Here is a 22,451-nt window from a genome sequence, read left to right as displayed (position 1 = left end):
ATATCATTGCTTGTGTGGTTTATGATTTTACTTTAGTTGATTGAGCTTCCTTTGTCAATTCGTGACAAAAATGGAGAGAAAGTTGTTTTTCATGTATTCATGTCATGTGACAGGTGCATATGTCGGGTGCATGTGTCTTAGGTTGTCATATGTTTAGTGCTTTTTCATATACTCTTGTGGGACTAATAGTTGTTTTGGAGATTGTGGCACTAATAACTGTTTTGCAGATCATGACCTTGAGAAAGAAGTTGGCTTTTGTTAGCTGTTATAGGTTTGGGTGTTTAGGATTTTATTTGTTCGGTGTGTTTTGTCACGGCATTGCCAAAGGGGGAGATTGTTAGGTTTTTATTCTTGGCAATCCCGTTTGATAAAACTCCTTTCAGTTGTACTTGTTTTCGCACTTTTATTTCAGTGAGGCTATGAGTTTATTAGATGCGAATCCAACCCGAATCGTGCCTTGCAGAGAAGTTTGTGGTGTTTAATTCTTTTAAGATTGCCACTTCGCTGACTAGGACGGGGATCGAGCTGCCCGGTCAGCTTGCGGGGGTCCAAGGGGCAGCGCCCCTTGGCGGGTCCGAGGCAGCGCCTTGGCGGGGTAGAGGGGTAGCGCCCCCAAAGCAAAATGCAAAATGTAAAAATGCATTCAAAGTTGCCTGTCCGCTTGAGCGGATATTCCTCCGCTTGAGTGGAGAATGCTGAGTTCCAGAAGTTTGGTGAGTCTGGAAATATACTGTGATCCGTGCTTTTACGCTCGAGCGTCCATTTCCCCGCTCGCGCGTACATCCTGGTTTGGAACACGTCATATAGTGTCCCCGCTTGAGCGTCCATTCCCACGCTCGAGCCGACCTCGCGATTTCAGATTCTATAAATTCATATGTTACTCCAAATCTAGGGTTAATTCTTCAGATCTTTTTGGATATTAAGGTTTATATCTAGGGATATTTTGCTAGTTTTCTTTGATTTTTAATTGAGTATTCAACTCATGGGTTAAGAAGAATACATCAAAGGTTTGTTTGTTCATTCTATAGAAAAGAGAGAGTTGTTGTTCAGTGGATTCTAAAGAATTTGAGCCTGAAGCTTTGGGGGATTCTGGAGTGGCTTATCATCAAGAAAATTTCGAGGTGAAGATGGGGCTAGAAGAGGCACATAGGGTTTGGTTCAATTCGGGCGTGGATTCGCTAGGTGATTGAGAGTGTACCTGTGTAATTCATTTATATCTTATTAGTGGATTGTTTTGCGACTGTTGCCCGTGGTTTTTTTATCACAATTGGAGGTGCTCCTATTGTGGTTTTTCCACGTTAAAATCGTTGTGTCGATTTGTCTTTATTGTTTGATTGGGATTATTTTATTGCTTTAAATTGATACATAATCACAAATCAATGTCTAGCAGAGTGCAAAATGCAAAAATGCATTCAAAATTGCCAGTTCGCTCGAGAGGACATTCCCCCGCTCGAGCGGAGAATGCTGAGTTCCAGAAGTTTGGTGAGTCTGCAAATACACTGTGATCCGTGTTTTCACGCTCGAGCGTCCATTTCCCCGCTCGAGTGTACATCCTGGTTTGGAACACATCATATAGTGTCCCCGCTCGAGCGTCCATTCTCACGTTCAAGCGGACCTCGCGATTTCAGATTCTATAAATTCGTATGTTGCTCCAAATCTAGGGTTACTTCTTCATATCTTCTTTTTAGATATTAAGGTTTATATCTGGGGATATTTTGCTAGTTTTCTTTGATGTTTAATTGAGTATTCAACTCATGGGTTATGAAGAATACATCAAAGGTTTGTTTGTTCATTCTATACAAAAGAGAGAGTTGTTCTTCGGTGGATTTTGAAGAATTTGAGCCTGGAGCTTTGGTGGATTCTCGAGTGGCTCATCGTCAAGACAATTCCGAGGTGAAGACGAGGCTGGAAGAGGCACATAGGGGTTGGTTCAATTCAGGCGTGGATTCGCTAGGTAATTGAGAGTATACCTGTGTAATTCCTTTATATCTTCTTAGTGGATTGTTTTGTGGCTGTTGCCCGTGATTTTTTTTATCACAATTGGAGGTGCTCCAATTGTGGTTTTTTCACGTTAAAATCGTTGTGTCGATTTGTCTTGATTGTTTGATTGGGATTGTTTTATTGCTTTAAATTGATACATAATCACAAATTAATATCTAGTGGAGTTCTAGATTTTTCAATCACATAAATCAAGTCAATTTCTGAATCGGATGCCGATAAGGCTTTCAATTCGCAATCCATAACGAAACATGAACAGGTCTTTTTACGTTAAACATATATAAACACAAATAAGGCAACACACACATGCAATTTAATTCGGATTTTCTCTTAATTATTGATTAAGCTTATTCAACAACGAATTAACGTAAATCAGAGGTCGGGATTGTTACAATTGCATTTACAAAATTTGCACTAACAATCTTAAGACGATATTCGAAGGAGATGGAAGCACATTAATGTGTATTTCGAATTATGTACAACAAGTAAGGCTGAATTCAATTTTATTTATGGTATAAAGTGGATTAAGAAACGGGGTATGAATTTTCTATATATGTAGCATTTTATATGATAATGATAATAAAAATCAGATTGCCAAGTATGAATTATTTTCTATTATGTTTTTGAAATTAGTACTATATGAATAATTGCATGCCTATAGCTGTTGTTTCTTGGTAAGAAAGTGTGTCTATAATTGACACGAAATCTTCAAGGAAACATATACTTTTCATATGTCATGAAAGAAACTGTTATGAACAAGTTATGCATTTTTAATTATAATTGTTATTTTAAATTTTGCTTTCTCTATTGCATGATAAATATAATTTTTGTTAGTATGTGTTTACAATCAATGAGGTGTAATTCATAAAATAAGATTTTTGTAACTTTTTGTATTCGATGACTAGAATGTGGGTCAACTATAATTTCTGCCACATTTTGTATGTTATTTGTGAAACACATGATTTTGTTATTTTATTTACATATTATAAATGTCCATTAAACTTTTAAGTTTTATAGGATATTGTTAATATGATTTGTTTTAAAATTTTATTAATTTTTTTTTGTGTATATATTGTAAAAATTGATCATGTTGTTATGTGTTCCATATAACTGAATACATTGTAGATGTATAAACTGAATGCATTGTAGTATTGTTGGCTTGCTATTAACATATATCGAATGGTGTATACTGGAATCGTCGGCATCTTTTCACAAATTTATTTTTGGACTTGGGCTAATCATTAATCTATGAATGGGCTTATAAATAGACTTACTTGTGTTATATTGCCCCGTGTATGCCAAATTGTTATGAATATAAAAGAAATGGGCCCAATTTTATTATATAAAGACCTAGAATGATGTATTGTTTTATATGCCTGATTTGAAGTAGTTAAATCCATATATTGGATTTAAATCATTGGGTCTAAGGTTTCAAATTTATATTCATGGTTTATTTTAATAAATAGCCCACAAGATTATTTGTGGAAGTTTCAAGAATGTTTTTTTATTTAAAAAAAAAATCAAGCTATGATTTTAATTATAAAAATCATGTATGATTTTTGGTTTGTGAACTCTTGAAGTTTGAGAAAATATAGAGTATATTTATTATATACTTGTTAACTTTCTGAATGTTATTAAATTAGAATTCCTAAATTTATGTAACTTGTATTTAAATGAAAATTTTATATTGATTGGTCAATTTATGATTCAAAACAACTACAAGCACAAATCATGAAACTTAAGCTATAAGGAAGTGTTGGTTCTTCATAGCTTTTAGTATTTACTGCTTAAGTCCCACAATTTAATTTTTCAAAATTATTAAGAATGGTTAGTTTATATGTTTAAGTGGGTATGCAATTATTTGAAAGGATACAAAGGCGCCTGTTTGAACACTTAGCATTAAAACTATGGCTTAGAGTAAATAAAGATTACTCTTGGTGGGAGTTTATCTCTTAGAATTAAAGAGATGATTTTTACAATTTGTTAATCTCTTGTAACAAAAGAGATGGAGTGACATGGTATTTTTGTCATGGACTTTTCTTGAATTTTTCAAGATGCAAACTCATCATTAACATGAGTTGATAGTTATGACAGTGATTGTTAGTCCGGACATATTGATCACGTCATAAACTGTGATGATACATAGCTATGTAAGAATTTTGTTCACGTGACTGTGAATTATCTAAGAAATACTTGCAAGGGATTTGATGTGAGATCATCAAAAGGGATGGGTCTTAAGCCCAAGTAACATATTACTCCTGGTAGAAACTCGACTCAACGCTTGAAGAAACATTAAGTCCTTGAATTCAATGAGCTTAAGTACACCATACGTCGTGATTGCAAGCACTTAAATTTTTATTTCTACAACCATCCCAAGATAAAGTGCTTGGGACTTGTAATGCAATAGAGGAGGTTGAGTTACTTAGCTCTTAATAATAAGTTTACAACGGTGAGTTCGGATAATATAGTTATAGGGTACTATAGTTATAGGGTACTCTTAGTACACTTATCTATATGAGTGTAGAAAGTGGTGCCGCTTTATATGAGTCCAAGGGCTTGACTCTAGAGCGCTCATGAAACGGGATATAGACATAAGGTCAATCCACGTGTCAGCTTTTTGAATTATCTAAAGAGAAGAAAATTTGTGTGCGAGACGTGTCCGGTTAATCGCATCAGATCATTAGTTCAAAGATAAGTCTACTATGCCATCTTGATTAACTTTGATATATTTTCACTTAGGCCCTATTTGGTAGAGCTGTGAGAAAGTGATTATAGATTATAGCTTAACAGATTATAACTTATAGCTGTGATTATAAGCTGATAACCTATTTAGTGTAGCTGTGGAATTATAGATTTAAGCAGCAGGGTAGTGTTTGGTAAATAAGTTGTAAAATAACTTTTTGCTGTGCAATTGTCATTTTTGCCCTTATGAACATAAAAATTGTAATTTTGTCATTTTCTTCACTTTAAATTTTAAAAAAGTTATTTCATCAATAGAAGTTGATTAATTAGTACGTAATTTGGTACATTTTTACATTACCTCAAATTTATTTTTTTATTTTTATTTTTCACAAGGGAACAAAAAAATGTCATTGCAATAAAACTATCAAGGCAATAAAAGTAAAACTTCCTAGATATTTAAAGAACTTCTAATTTCGTCTGCAAATTGACATATAAATATTATGTCTCTTTACATATTTTATAAGATTTAGCTTATATTTTCACAATTCATATTAACTGTAAGAGTCATGCTTTTTATCATATAATCAATTATATGTTGCCTACTGCTTCATCCTTGTAAGATATTTTCTTATTTTTAAGGTAATTTTTCTACACATTTCTGAGGATGTAAAAAGTTCTTCTGATATACAATACAATACATTGTGTTTTATAAAAACAGGAAGCCAATACAAGATATGTATTCTGATTCTACAACTATTATAATAATTATTGTCACTATTATTTGCTGGAGAAAGCAGGAGAATAGTGACAGATAAAATTATATAAACCTCCCACATCATATCTATAATTAAGAGGACATAAATGGTTAACCATTTACACTGGCTCATCAGAGAAGACTAGGAGGCATGGAGCATTTTAATGATTGAATACCTTCATCACATGACCACGTAAAGGATCAGTAAATGCGAAATGAAGTATAATGTACTGGTAGCAAGGTTGGCTTGTCATAAATGTCATGTTCATTTTTTAAAGTGGTAACTATGCATTAAGTTTATGATAGCAGCTCAACTACAGTATGAAAAATCAGAAACCGAAGATAATGAGAGTGTTTGTTTCAGCTTTTCAAAGCTAATTTATGACTTTTAACTTTGAAAAAATTATTTTAGACTGTTTGGTTAAACTTATTTCAAACAGTTTCTAATTCTAACAGCTTATTTTAACTCAAAAGAGCTGATTCTAAAAAACTGCTCACCCTTTGCTTATGATTATCAACTTCTACTGTGGACATGTTAATTTTTTGTTCTACTCTTAAATTTTTTTATTTTTTATTTTTTTAAAAATAAAAAAAGATCCAAATGGACTATAGATTATTATTATTATTTTTTATGAGAAATGTAGACAAACAAAAAATAAAAATTAATTGAAAAAGCTATTTCACAGCTTATTTAACAAACACTACTCAGCAACTTAAATCTATAATCTAACAGTTACACCAAACAGATTAACAACTTCTGATTAAAGTCATAATTTATAATCTGTTAGGTTATAATCTATAAACTGTTTTAACAGGTACGCCAATGAAAACTGGAAAGTAGTGAAGTTAAAAACAAACACTCAGCAAAGTGCATTAGTTTTCTCAGGATCCAATCAGAAACACTGTAGAAGCCTGATGTTGAACATATAAGTAAATTTCTTCCACCACCACCGCCACCACCAAATAAATAAATAAAAAATAAACCACCCAAACCAGACAGAGAGAGAGAGAGAGGGAGGTAGGCCTTATTACATCTCTTAATTCGAGATCAAATCGAACATCTGGCCTGTCTAAACCATATTGACTCATTACTTCAGCATATGTAAGCCTCGGGAAAGGATTGGGTAGCTGAATAACTTTGATCTCCAGAAAAACCTACAATAAGCATATCTAATCAAACCTCATAGTGACATCGATCAAATCAAGTTTCAGGAACATAAAAATAAACAAAATTAATAAAAGAATTATATAACATATAATTTATAACTTGATGCAACAAGCTCTGCTATGTGCAAGCAATCTCCTGTCCTGGACTCTACAAGGTGCTCAATAGTGTGCACACCAACTTCATGCACTAACAAGTTTGGTTCACTACAAATCAAGGTTGAGAAAAATTTTAAGGTTCAAAAGGTGAGCTCAGGCCATAAGACAAACCGAGATGGGCTCTGCTCAAGAGGAATTTGACCCAGTCATTTCTAGGAAAAAATGTACAAATTGGATCAACTTTTATGATCTCAATAGTCTATTCCTTAGTAAATGCTATAGATTTTAGCAGCTAGATTTGGGTTTGAAGCTTTGAAAACCTTGCAATATATCAATTGAAACTCTTTCATCCCATCTACAGACATACTCTGAGCTGAAGTAAAGCCAACCCAAGCCTATCTGTGTCCAAAAAAAATTCTAGTGATTAGGCATCAGCCTAAGCAAACCTTAAAAGATTTCATATCACAATGCTGACAAATGCCACATAAAATTAATTTGGGTCAAGTTAATTCATTAGCAGCTTTTAGTCTCAGAAAATTTTTGGCCTGTCAAAGGGTATTTTGAGATAATTTGATTGGATTCATTTTTCTCTATCTTATTTGTTGATCTTTTATCAGGGTGCTTCCCAAATCTAATTAGAATTTTAACCACCTGACAACTAACTTAATAACTTGTCTAATCAAATCTTCATTGAGCCTCAGCATGTTCTCCAAAGGGGTGAAAGCCGTCTCCATATCCAGTTGTGTAAACTCAGGCTGTCTATTTGCCCTAAGATCTTCATCTCGAAAACATCTGCAAACGAAGAAAACCAAAATGAATTTCTACCATAATTTTGGTAGGATGTCTGCCCATGAAAATCTAATTTTGATTCTTTTTCTACTATCTAACAGGAAAATGTTCATTCTTCTATTCCCAGTATGTTGGATCGTTTTGTAGGTCAAATCTTTTTGTATACTCTCTTTCATTGTTGAAATTAGTACACCCATCATTTTGGTATTCAAGAAAATCACATTTTTACACATAAAAATTGTCGATAAAAAAGAAAAGGAACAAAAGAGGAGGTAAAAAATTAAAAAATAAAAAAGATCTAAAAGTTGAAATGTTTATTGGCAGAGTGCAGAAATCACACCTAGCACAAGCAACTAGCAGAGCAGTCGAACCAGATTTTGCCCAATATATACAGAGACAAAACAATTATAATAGCTCAGTCAGTTATAGAGAACCAAATTTATGCATTTAAAATTGAAAAACATCTAAGGATTAAATAAATAAATAACAGATCACAGTAAAAGGGGGGTTTTCAACCCTAATCAGAGAGTGAAGAAAAGAGAGAGGCGTTTTCAACCCTAATGAAATCATGAAATCAACCCTAATCGATGAAATCAACCCTATGTATTGTATATAACTTCTCAGTTATGAAATCAACCCTAATCGATGTCCATATATATATATGTATTTGTATATATCACAGTCATGAAATGTTACCTTTTCGGTGCAGATGAACGGAAAACAGGGGACAACTGTTCTTGGAGAGGTAGGCGACTGTTCTATAAGCACCAATCTGCTGCGATCAAGAGGCGGACGACAGTTCTTCTTGGTCGCCAGAGAGGAGAGGAGAAGAGGAGATGAGAGTGTGAGAAGCGAGACAGTGTTTAGGGCAACAGAGATAACGGGTATATATAATGGCAGTTTCGTAAATATTGAAGTTTGAGAGGGGCATTTAAGTCATTTAAATCCCCAATCCCGACTGCACGCTTAAGTCTAAATCCGTAAGCACCCCATCACCAACTTTTGAAATAAGTTGGAAAATAATTTGGTTTAAACTATAAGTTGGTAATTTAAGCTGTACCAAATATATTATTTTAATTTAAATAAGTTAAAAATAATTTGGTTTAAATTATAAGTTGGTAATTTAAGTTGTACCAAATATATTATTTTAGTTTAAATTAAGTTAAAAATTGAAATAATCAGTTTATAAGCTTTACCAAACAGGCTCTAGGTGAATAATTCAAATCGAAAGATATCTTTATTTATTCATAAATTTTCTTAATCTATCCAAGTTGTTATTTTCATATATTTTGAAAATAGTGGGGGATAGTTGGAACATTTTCATAATATATTTATATATATTTAAATGAATAATATAGTTATATGAATGATTAAAGAGATGTAGCTTTTGGGTTTAAACCAAAGGGTGTAACCATTAAGTTTAAACAAAAAGGTATATCTTTTGGATTTAAATTATGGGGTGTAACTATTGAATTTAAACCAAAGGATATGACTCTTGGATTTAAAGGGTGTCATTTTTGAATTTAAAGGATACGACCTTTGGTATAGAGGATACAAACCCATACCTATATAAAGGCAGAATGAGTTGGAAATTAGATAGAAATCATCCATATGAAATCTATATAATTTCCATGGAAATTCTATCAATGATTCATATTGTTAGTTTCTTCGATTAGAAAAATCCAAAGGTATTCGGGATCTGATTTCGTTTGTGCATAACGCAGTCAAACATCAATTTTTAGACTGGGTTTCATTATATTCTAGAGACGGATTTGCAGGTAACCTGGTACATATCACATTCGACAGAATTGGTAGGGGCGAATATCGTCTTAAAGAAAGCGATGTTGTAACGCGCCTTAAAACAATACCAATTATTTTCTATTTTATCTCCTTCCATCACATTTACAAAATTTGCGCCAATATTATTTTGGATCCCAATTATGTGAACTTAATTTTTTTTTTGTTTACGGCACCCTTGCGACCTGTTTGGTGGTGTATTAATTTAAGTGGTTATTCATATTGTATTCAAGAATCATTAATGTTTCCGTAGTGCAACATCTTAATTAAACTATGAGAGTAATAATTTTTTTTTTCAATGACATAAATTTAGAGATTGATCCAGATGTGGTTGTTAAGGGTTATTGGAAAAACAATAAAGATTCGGATCCCTTTTGAGGGTCATCCCATGGAGCAAGGATCCTCTAGAGTGATTTTTCCCTAAAGTTTCCTAGAGTGCTACATTGTGTGGTTGAGATTTACTGGCAAGTCACATCAATTTTTCTGATGTGACTTGCCAGTAAATCTCAACCACACAATATAGCACTCTAGGAAACTTTAGAGAAATTTCACTCTAGAGGATCCTTGGTGCATCCCATGACTCCTTTTGTCTTTTATTGGTAATTTTTTTTTTTTTTTTTTTTTTAACTCCCACGTGTGTGGAGTGGTAGTAGAGAGTTTGAGGGGTCTTAGTCATGGCCCTTAGAAAAATTTAGGACAAAAGGATTGGCATGCTCCGAGAGAGAATGGGCTTTTTTTTTGGTCTGAATGGATAGGACTTCAGCTATCTCTATTTCACACAAACCATTTTGGGTTTGGGCTTCAAGCTAATATTGATCCAATAAAGAAAAAAAATTCACTAGCCAAAAAAAAAAAAGAAAAAAAAAGAGGGATGCTATATAAACATAAAAAGTAGTATATATAAAGATTTTATACAGAGTCCCGGTTTAGCAAGTGAGCTGGGTTTAAGTTGCGATTAAAAATGTATAAAAAGACAAAATATACTAATAAAATGTCACATTTAAACCATAATCATTATACTTATTTTCTTATAAAAAAAGTTAAAAAAATCAAAATATTTTTTTTCCAAATTAATCAAAAAATCAGGCTTAAATAATTCTTCCCAAACAAACTGAGAATAATGTGTCTGACTCACGGATTTATCATTTTAAAATAAAAAACTTTTGAAGACACAATTTTAATTATAAAATGCTTATGTCACATCATGTTTTCAAACCACCACCTGAATATGAAAATCTTGTTTTGAAAACACAAGTTCGTAAAATAACTTAAACTTAGAAAAATAAATTTAAGACAATTTTATTGGATAACAATTGGTGTTTGATAAAAAAAACCATCATTTTAGAGGTGAGCATAATCCAGATCTGACTGGTTTGGGGTAAAATTAAGATCAATTCACGAATTACGATTCCATAAAAATTAAAACCAATCCAAATCATTTAAACCGTAGAATCAATTCGAACAAAACCATTTAAACACGGAATGGTTTAATTTGGGACCATGATTAATCAATTCGATCAAAACCATTTAAATACGGAATTGTTTAATTTGGAACCACGATTTCACACAATAAAAATCATATAATATTATTCTACAAACATTCAACATGTAGCACATAAATATAAGTTTATCCTCTAACAAATAAATATAAGTTCAACATCTAGCAAATAAAAAAAAAAAAAAAAACAACAAAAACAGCAACACAACACAATAATAGCAAAAAAGACATCACCAACGAATAGAGATTATGTTGGAAATCAACTTGTAATATTAATCAATACACATTTCAAGCACTATAAAGAATAAAGATAAACTTGGAAAAATGGAGGACATCACCACTTTATATTACGGTTCTCACCATCATTTACAAATATATATAATTATAAATGCATAATGAGAGATTTATAAATGTTGAGATTGTATGCAGTAGGGTGTGTGGCATAATGGTAGAATGAGATAGTAAATGGTTTGAAACAAATCTAAACTAAATCTACCGAATTAGACTGAATTGGTTTGAATTGTGAATTTTTTAGTTCACCTACTCACCTCTACACCATGTGTTCCGTGATGTACCAAAAAAAAAAAAAGAAAAAGAAAAAAGAAATTTAGGTGATGGTTTTGGTCTTGGTGGCCATAACGTCACAACCATGATAGATTATTAATTGTCTAAAAAAATTTAAGTTATTAAGAATGGACATGAATTGAATCATAAGAATGGATGATGTTCAAATAAATAAATAAAATAAATAAAATAGAATAAAATAAAAAAAATCATAAGAATGGACTGTGACGAATATTATGGGCCAATAACCCAGCTAGACTGTTTAGTCCGCCAACAATGGGCCTGTGACCAATCTCATGAGATTGTATGTCTTCAAATTCAAGATAGCTTAGTGGAGATCATTTAAGGTGTCCATCAACAATATTCTACAATAAAAAAATGAGTTAATTATTTAAAAATCTCATTTATAAATGTCACAGCAGCTTAGATTCTATCTAAATTTTTTTGAACTAATAAGTCCTATTTAATAAAATAGAGAATATTATTAAATTTTTTTTTTAATTTTTAAAACTAAGAACATTATCAATTTTGAATAATAATTTTTGAGAATACTACATCTTCCAAACTCAGCTCAAAAGCTTAGTTAATGGCTAAGCCAGCCCCAGCAGCAGACATTGCAGCCACATCTACATCGGCTCAGTTGGTTTCAAAGTCAATTAGCTTAGGAGTTGGTTAGTGTGTATGTAACTAGTGTATCAGTAGTTTGTTATAACAAACTCCCAACTGATATATATGATTGTAACCTGTAAAAGTATATTCATTGAATAGTAATTATTTCTTGAATCTCAATTTCTTGATGGTATCAGAGCTTTAAAGCTCCTATGAGCACAGATCCTATAAGCACAGATCTATGGCCAATCAATTTTTTTCTTCTTTGATTCCATCTAATCTCACAATGTTAATCTCTCTTTCTTCATTTATTACTGTGAAACTTGATTCTAGTAACTTTGTGATTTGGAAAAGCCAACTTCAGAATATTCTCAAAGCTACAGATCTACTTGGATATGTTGATGGCACAATCTCATGTCCTCTTGTTACTATCACAGATTCAACTGGAACAGAGGTCTCCAATTCTGATCGAATTTAATGGAGTCTTATTGATGCTCACCTCTTAAGTTGTATTACTGCAACTCTATCTCCTTCAATCTACTCAACTGTGTTGCAATGTCAACATTTATCTAAAATCTGGTTTGCTTTGCACAGGCGTTTTACTACACTTTCCAGATCACACATCTATCAGTTGAAGAACAAATTTAACACTGTTGCGAAGAAGACAGATTCAATGGAAGCATATTTGTTCAAAATCAAAGAAATTGTGAATTAGTTAGCTCTTGCTTCAGTCATCATCAATGATGAAGATCTTGTTTTACTCACACTAAATGGTCTTCCTGATGAATTTGATGCTTTTACCACCTCTATTCGATCTCGATCTGAACCAATCACCATGGATGAGTTGTCCTCTTTGCTTTGTTCTGAAGCCATACAAATGGAGTAAAAAACTAAAAAGAATATCTTAGAACCTACAGCTCAGCTTAGGGGTGTGCATAATATCGTCGAAACCGTCGAAACCGCCAAAACCGCACCGAATCGCACCGCCAAGGCAAATTCGTTATTATTTGTCAATCGAACCGCCGGTTTTTGATAAGAAAAATGGCAAATTCTAGTGACACTTTTATCAATCCGCCGGTTTCTATTTTTCTTCTAAACCGCACCGACCCGCACCGCTATTAAATCATGTTTTATAAGATTCTAAAAATTCTTTTTTACTTAAGTTTGCTTGTTGTTCTATACCTTAGAATATAGTATTACATTACTGCTCGAGGGGAATTTTATGTATTGTATTTGATCATTGTAGCTTCCACAGATGCTTGTAATGAACTGATGGCATAGTCGTTGATATTATCATGTTGTTGCTACACTTGCTGCATCAGAAGAAAGTTTCGCAAGATGCTTAACATCACGGTATCTCTTGTTTTTTTTTTACTCTTTGATTTAAGTTTTGTAATTTGAATTATATTTTTTATAAACCGCCAATCCGCCCGAACCGCCAAGGCAAATCCGCCATTATTTGCCAACCGAACCGCCGGTTTTAGATAAGGAAAATGGCAAATTCTAATGACACTTTTATCAATCCGCCACCCGCCATACGGTTTCTATTTTTCTCTCAAACCGCACCGACCCGCACCGCGCACACCCCTAGCTCAGCTTGCTTGGTTTCATTTTTTCAAAAACACTTTTAAGAAAATTCTACTTTTTTATTTTTCGTATTTTTTTGTTTTTACTGAATTTTTTTAATATTTTAAGCAATTTTTTTCCTTTTTAGACACACCTAATATTTTGAAAAATTCACTAAATACCAAAAATACAAAAAAAATACAAGAATTTAGTACATTTTTTATATTTTTATGTATTTATTAATTTTTTTAAATATTTTTTCACAAATTTTTTACTTTTTAAATGCATCTAAGTAAGGTACATCTAAAAAATTAAAAAAAATGTTTAAAATTTTAAAAATATTCACTAAAAACAAAAAAACACGAAAACCAAAAAACTTAGTTTTCAAAAAACTTAATCCAGAAAATTCAAACCAAAATCATGTTTTCAGAGGCAAAAGTTCTTATAGAGGAAATAGGGTCAATCTCATGGTTACAAAGGCGGTGGTGGTTTTGGCAGATTCACAGATGGTTCTGTTAGAGGCAGAGGTCGAAATTCCTATACTTTATAATCATGTTAGATATGTGGTGGATTTAGCCACACTGCTCTTGAGTGGTGGTTACATAATGGATCCTTAATATCAACCATATCAATTTTCTTCTAACTCTACTCCTTCACATTCCAGAGCTTTTGTTGCATCATATGGTTCTTATGTTGCTTCTTCCCAAGTTCCTTGGTACCTTGACTCTGCAGTAACAGATCATATCACTAATGACATGACTAATCTAACTTGTTATTAGCCTTATCAATGGACAGATCACATCACCATTGGTAATCATAATTACGTACCTATTCAGCATACTGGTAAAGGTCTCTTACCTACACCTCATCATTCTTTTAAACTTAATCATGTTCTTCATGCTTCTTCAATTTCTTCTAATCTTATTTATGTTCAGAAATTAGTAAAGGATAACAACTGTTTTATTATATTTGATGATGCTAATTTTGTGATCTAGGACAATCTTTTGAAGAAAGTGCTTCACAAGGGTTCTAATATCAGTGGTCTTTATCATTTCTTGCCATCTACTGTTGCCCTTAGTTCATTATCTACTCCATAGCATCCATTGCATCTTAGTACTTCTCATTCATTTTCACTTGTTAGTGCGAGTACTTGGCATAATAGACTAGGCCATCCCTCTCCCTTGAAGTTTCAGTGTTTACATAAACTTTTACATTGTACTGCTAATAAGCAAACATCACTTTCATGTATTGATTGTTGTGTTGCCAAGAGCCACATGCTTCATTTTCATTTTTCAAACTCTACTACTGATCAACCACTTTCTCTTATTCATAGTGATGTGTGGGGTTCATATACCTCTAATTCTGGCTACAAGTACTATGTTCTTTTTGTGGATGACTTTACTAAGTTTACATGGTTATATCCATTGGCCTATAAAAGTGAAGTCTATACTAAATTTGTAGAGTTTAAGGCCTATGTAGAGAAGCAATTTCACACATCCTTACACATTTTGAGAACTATGGGGGTACTGAGTATCTTAACAATAAAATGAAGAATTTTCTTTCCACTTAGCGTATTATTCATCAACATTCTTGTCCCTACGCCCTTTCACAAAATGGAGTGGTCGAGAGGAAACATAGACACATCATTGACACAACTATTGCCCTTTTACATCATGCTATAATGCCTTTGAAATTCTGGTTTGATGTTGTGGCTATTGCCACATTTCTTATTAATTGATTACCTTATTCTAAATTGAGTAATAAGTCTCCGTTTGAAATGTTATTTCATTCTTTACCAAATTATTCTCAGTTAAGAGTTTTTGGTTGCCAATGCTTTCCTTGGCTCAAACCATATGTCTCTCATAAACTGCAGCCCAAATCCATTTTTTGCATGTTTCTTGGTTACCATCCATTTGCCAAAGGCTATCGATGTCTTAATCCTCTTATAGGTAAAATTTATTTGTCTCGTCATGTTGTTTTTAATGAGTCTAACTTTCCTTATGCTTCTCTTCCCTCTTCATCTACTTCTTCATTTATTTCTTTGCCTCAGTTACATAATTTTTTCTGGTCTTCTCCTTCTTATTTACCTTCATCTCTGGTTTATCCTAGCGCTTCTTCTTCTTCTACTCCTTATCCAGTGGCTCCATCTTCCTCATCTCCTTACTCTAGTGCTTTTTTTACATCTCCCTCTATACCTAAACCTCCTCACTCTATTCCTATTCAGTCAATTTCTACTCAGCTTCCTCTTTTCTTGCCTCCTCCTCCTACAAATACTCATCATATGCTCACCAGATCTAAAACAGTCCCGACTTGTCTGTCTCTTAAAAATCCTCTTTTTCTTCTCTCTATATTGATTATGAGCCACCCTCTCGTAAAGAAGCATTTTGTTATCCAGAAAGCAACCTAAGAGGGGAGGGGGTGAATTAGGTTTCTACAAATTAAAATTAATAATACCCCAATAAAATTAGCTACTAGTACAACAAATTATTAACAAGTACAATGATGAACTTAGCAGTAAATGATCAAGCAAAATAATAATGAAGTATAACTAACATACATGGTAAATCAAATGATTAACACATGAATATTAGATAACTATAGCAGTAGTAGGAAAGTAAAGAGATTAGGGAAGAGGAGACAAACAGATTTATAGTGGTTCGGCTTCAACCAAGCCTACATCCGCTCCTCAAGCTTCACTTGAGATTTTTCACTATCTTCTAGCTTCACAGGGGTGCTAGCAACCTCTTTACAAATGGAGCAATCCTCCACGGATTTTATACAGACTTCACAAGCCCAAACCCTTGCAAATCTTAGGTGATTCACAATCACTCTCAAGATTTCAAGAACACAGTATTTGCAACACTTTTACAAGATGAAATGGTATTTTTTCTTTCAAAGAAAGCTTACAATAAATATCTTTTAAAGATAAATATATAAAATGAAGCTTTGATTTTTCTGTAAATCTCACACAGGAAAGATGAGCTTAATGCTATAAGGCTCAGTGTATAATTTCTGAGAACATATGTGAATGATTATAGATCAAAGAATATTTTCAGGTTTTTGTAACTTGTTTACATTAGAGGCTTTGGTATATATAATGAAAATTATAGCCGTTTATAGCAGTTGTATTCATTTGAATTTATAGCTGTTTATAGCCGTTTATAGCCGTTGTAGTCATTTGAATTTATAACTGTTTATAGCCGTTGTACTTCCATCATTACCAATTTGAATATCTTCCACTCCATTATTACAAATTTGAATATCTTCCACTTGAACCTTTTGAACATTTTGGCATTTTGAACCCTTATAGTCGTTTATAGCTGTTGTACTTCCATCATTAATAATTTAAATATCATTCATTTGAACCTTTTGAACCTTTTGGCCTGCTGCTGTGCTAGACTGTTTGAACCTTTGTTTTGGGCTGTTTGAACTCCTGATTTAATCAAATATTAAATACATTCTAACAACATTTAGGATAAAGGTTTAGGTGAGAAATAATGTGACAAAATAAATTTTGATTCTATTTTTTTCTTTCAAATAAATCATCAAAATAAATTTTGATTAAAACATAATTAAATAAATCATCAAAATAAATTTTGGATTTTATTTTTCTTTTTCAAATAAATTAAAACATAATTAAATAAATGATCAAACTAAATAAGTCTAACAATCTCCCCCTTTTTGATGATGGCACACAATGATGTTTTGATTTTATTTGGGAGTAAGAAAAGCTCCCCCTCAAGTCATGCTCTCTGAATTCATTTCTGAATAGATAGGTTATCACATGTGTAATAAATAAGCTTTAATTAGAGACATGATATGAGACTAAGATAACATCAGATTAGTTTGAAAATAATACTATAATTTGAAAATAATACTATAATACATAACATCATAACATCATAAGTTTTCTCCTCCTGTGACATTATTAAAAGGAAATCATGGGTCAGAATCTGGAGGAGAAGGAGGAAAATGATAGGGATAAATGGCATCAAAAAATATATAATCATATATATATATACATACAACTCTCCCGCGTCTCTCTCGTTTTTTGCAAAATGCGGTTGCCACACGGCCTGACTTTTGCTTCATTGGTCGACAAAAGCAGCTCTCCTCGATTGCCGCTTGCCTCGGCTATCTCCCTCTCCTTGTCGTCTTCTCTTCAGCCTTCTTCTAAATCACACACTTTTCCATTTTCTTCTTCACCATTCTCTTCTATCTCTTCTTCACCACTCTCGTCTATTTCTTCTTCCTCATCGAGAGACAAAAGAAAACTGAACGGAGGAGGCCAAACCTCAGTCTGTTCTCTTCTATTTCTTTGCAACTAATTTCGTTTACAGCTCTCACCTCTAAACCATGGCTTCCTCATCCCGTCCCCTCACTCTATTTTCGGACCTAAACGATCCCATAAGCTCGGCTGGACCGAGTGCCTCTACTCCTACTCTTCCTGTCATTCCTCTTCCTATTCTTCCTATGATGTCAATTGAGCAAATCATGGCAGCTCAATCAGATATTGAAGCCAATCATTTCACACTGACGTCCTGTATGGAGACAGTGACTACAGTCACAAAATTGGCGCATCGACTGCAGAACAGAACGAGTGAGCTTCACCAGGTCAACGCCCAACTCTCTCTGCTTTAGCGCATGTACAAGGATGCGTGAGCAGAAATAGGCGCATTGAAGGCTGAAAATAAAGAGCTTAAACGAAAGACCACCTCCATGGCTCGATTTGGAGCAACATTGTTCTTGGCCTTTGATAGTCAGCGGGGAGTCGCCCCTCTCGACGAAAGTACAGGGGCAGAGGCATCAAGGGTCGCTCAAGGTGATAAAAAGAAGAAGAAAACGATGGAAGAGGAGAGTAAGTAAGATCGGTGTATGGCCGGAAAAAAAAAATGAAGGGTGTTGTTGTTGTTGTTTTTTTTTTTTTTTTTTATGTTTATTTGGATCGGCCTGTGGCTGTAAAAAAAAATGAAGGATGTTTTTTTTTTTCATTTTTTATATGTAAATATTTGTATTTGGATTTGTTTTTGTTTTTATGTTTAAGTACTGAAAAATGAAATTAAAAAGCAAAAAAAAAAAAGAAAAGAAAATTAAGTCCAAACAAAAAATAATAAAAAAATAAAATTAAAGAAATTAAGCCTAATAGTAAAATAAAAAATTAAATTAAATTAAAATAAAATAATACCAGCAGATATTAACCTTAATGAGATGTTGGTGTTGCTGGAATGGTAATGCAAAAAAAATACCATGAGGGTTTAAAAAAAATTAATGTATGCAAAGTTAACTTTACCTCAAGATGCAGAACCAAAAAAATAAAATAAAAATTACACAGTTGAGAATAACAAACTATTAAGGGGAATAAATGTATGAAGGACTTGCGAGCATTCAACTGATATAGATGTTTCCATATCAATGTAGCAATACACATAAATCATTTTAACAAAAATTCGAGTTTCACAGTCATAACAAAACTTTTTAAGTAGAAATCGACATTCCAAGCTCACCACGAATAAAATTAAAGCGATCCTCGCTTAGGGGTTTTATGAAAATATCCCCTAATTGCTTGTCGGTGTTTACAAATTCAAGTACAATATCCCCTTCTTGAACATGATCTCTTAAAAAATAATGTCAAATTTCAATATGTTTTGTTCGTGAGTGTTGAATCGGATTTTTTCTTAAATTGATGACACTAGTATTATCACATTTAATAGGGATATGATAAATGAAAACTCATAACTGAAATGTTTTCGTCAATAATATCAAATAGGATGCCAAAATGATACCAACATGAAATCTACTAAGGATACTAATATGCAATATAGAAGATTTAACAATCATATCTCAAGCATTATGTAGAATACTAAATATTGCTCATAATAGGTTAAACTAAATATAATCTCATGGAGCTAATGTAAATTCAAAAAATGAAGCATGTTCAAGGTATAGCAATCCATATGCCAAGAAAAATCATGAATTTCAATATATAGCACACATTTTAAGCATAAACATGATTTTTAGGCAAGAGCATCATCAAAGAGTATACATTGCAAATTATATGAAGCATAATCAATCTTTTTTATATCAAAGTAATAACAGTATTAGCTCAAAGAATATAAGATAGAATTTTTACCTCAAAAGCTTAAGAGAGTATATGAGGCATATGTTAGGTTCAAGAGATGAAAGCTTTTCAATCTTCAATTTTCTTTCATGAGGAGTTCATCTCAAAAGGGTTTAACAAGTATTTTAGCAAAATGATTTCTCCCCCTAAGTTGGTGCTACCATTTTCTAATGTGATTTGTGTAAATATAGCATTCATAGAACAATCATTGTTACTCAATAAAAATACAGCGCAAATCATTTCTTATCACAAACTCAAAAGGTGAAAAATAATTCAATGATCAAACAAGAGTTTGGAATGCTATTTTCCATAATTTTCAAGTTGTAGCACATAGCATAATATGCATAAGAAAATAGTGTTATGCTCTTTGTTTTATTAAAAAATGATGCAACAATCTCATTTAATCACATAACATTATCAAGAGGCATTTTCATCAATTCAATCCACATACTCAATTGTGATAAAACATTTTACTTAATGTGGAACACAACATGAATGTTATAAACAATTAATTCAATAATTTATCAATCAAAAGCATTTCATGAGATGTATGCCAATATAATCCATATTCAAAAGATATTCAATAGGATAGATGCAATGTCTCTACAAACGTATGATATTTCTTTTCATTTAGACATTGTTGATGAATCATAATAAAGGAATTTCACAACTCATTCAAATATTCCAATGTAAAGCATATAAGCATGAAATTTTCATATTGAGCATATTCTTGATATCACAAATGTAGAATTCAAAATATAAATGGTATATATCTCAAAAACATGCTATGACATCAAAATTGATTATACAAAGATATAACTCAAAAAGGAATTAACATATTAGTATGAAGTCATAGATAAGATGTGAAAAGTATGCTCACAAAAAAATTTATCACTTCTTATCTCTTTTTCATAACAATGGATGACATGATATACAATGTTAATGAATACATGAATCATTCATATTCTAATAGGAATTCATCAAAATAATATAATTCTCATTTTTGAGTTCAATGAATGTTTGAAAGAAACTAGCAGAACATGACTTAGCAAACTTAGTACAATTAGGTTACATGGAATCAATGATTAGACACAGCCTGTTGTACACAAATTACACCTTAAAGAATATAGAACTTTAAGCTTAAAGGTGTGTTAGGAGTTATACCTTCATTTACCTCTTTGGAATCTTTACCCATATATTACCTCTATTGTTTATCTTGGTAATTTTCATTTCATCATTCTTCTTCTTGTAGGAGTTGATTTTGCTCTTTAGATTGAACACTCTTGTTGTGCATTTCCTCTCAAAATCCTTGGTGTTCTTTAAGATTCCACCTACAAAATATTTTGATTTCTTTCTTGGTACCCATACTTTCTTGGGTCCATAGGGATTAGTCTCAAGAACATTTAATCTCATAAAAGGTTTAGGAGGATTAAAACCAATGCCTACTTTGTCAAAAACACATTTTTTATTTTCAAGAAGCTTGTTGAGGTTTTCTTTTCCTTTTACAAAATTTTCAAAAGTTTTGTTTAAATCCTCAACATTGTTTTTCAAAATGTTTTTCTCATTGGCAATAGACGTAAAGTCATTTTTCAAAGTAGCATTTTTCATTTTTAAAACACACATATCATTTGAAAGAGAAGTAACTAATTTCTTTAATTTAGAATTCTTAACACAAACGTTTCTAAATATGTCATGTAATTCATTGAAAGCACTTTCAAGTTCAACATAATTAGAAATTACCTCATTGTGAGCGGATTCTTCTTCTTCTCCAAGAGCCATGAGACACAGGTTGGCTACTCCATCATTTTCTCCCCAAATGGCTTCCTTTTTGCTGCCATTTATCATTGAAAGTTCATGAGCCATGAATGAGTCTAGGAGTTCTTCAATGCCTAATTTTTTCAGGTCTTTTGCTTCTTGGATAGCTGTAACCTTAGCTTCCCATTCATTTGGCAAAGACCTAAGTATTTTTCTTACAAGCTCATCATTAGTATAAGATTTACCAAGAGATTTTAGAGCATTAATAATATTGGTAAATTTATAAAACATCTCAGAAATAGATTCAAATGATTCATAGTAAAGAGTTCATAATCATGAATAAGCATGTCAATCCGAGACTCTTTTATTTGGCTAGTTCCTTCATAAGTGATTTCAAGTTTATCCCAAATCTCTTTAGTAGTAATATACCCAGAAATTCTATTATACTCATTTGCATCTAGTCCACACACAAGAATAAGTTTGGCTTTAGCATTAACTTAAAGGAGTTTATAATCATGCTCATCAAATTCATCCTCAAGTTTAAGCACACTGATATGGTCTACTACCTTGGTAGGGATTTTAGGACCTTTAGTGATAATGAGTCACAAAGCATAATTTGTAGCTTGAAGATACAAAGTTATTTTTTCTTTCCAATGAATGTAATTATTACCACCAAAGAGAGGTGGCCTATTGCTAGTTTGTCCTATAGCAGAGTAAATAGAATACATGGTTGCTATGGATCAAAAACTCAAGATTGTTAAATGTAAACAAGAGCCCCAGGCTCTGATACCAATTGTTATCCAAAAAGCAACCTAAGAGGGGAGGGGTGAATTAGGTTTCTACAAATTAAGATTAATAATATCCCAATAAAATTAGCTACTAGTACAACAAATTATTAACAAGTACAATGATGAACTTAGCAGTAAATGATCAAGCAAAATAATAATGAAGTATAACTAACATACATGGTAAATCAAATATTAACACATGAATATTAGATAGCTATAGCAGTAGTAGGAAAGTAAAGAGATTAGGGAAGAGGAGACAAACAGATTTAT

The 22,451-nt window shown here is 32.4% G+C and overlaps 1 pseudogene across 1 annotated transcript; it reads right to left on the bottom strand.

Moving 5' to 3' along the window:
- Positions 1-6,256: 6,256 nt before the first annotated feature.
- Positions 6,257-21,501, bottom strand: LOC114279967 (uncharacterized; annotated as a pseudogene). The gene is made up of 4 exons (XR_014328042.1): positions 21,379-21,501; positions 8,183-8,374; positions 7,360-7,489; positions 6,257-6,587 (listed from the first exon to the last, which is right to left on the bottom strand). The product of XR_014328042.1 is annotated as an uncharacterized LOC114279967 (transcript).
- Between the last annotated feature and the right edge of the window lie 950 nt (positions 21,502-22,451).

Source organism: Camellia sinensis, chromosome 1 (genome assembly GCF_055761805.1).
Source record: "Camellia sinensis isolate YWXY chromosome 1, ASM5576180v1, whole genome shotgun sequence".
Taxonomy (NCBI): domain Eukaryota; kingdom Viridiplantae; phylum Streptophyta; class Magnoliopsida; order Ericales; family Theaceae; genus Camellia; species Camellia sinensis.
This window is presented reverse-complemented; position numbering and strand designations above follow the sequence as displayed.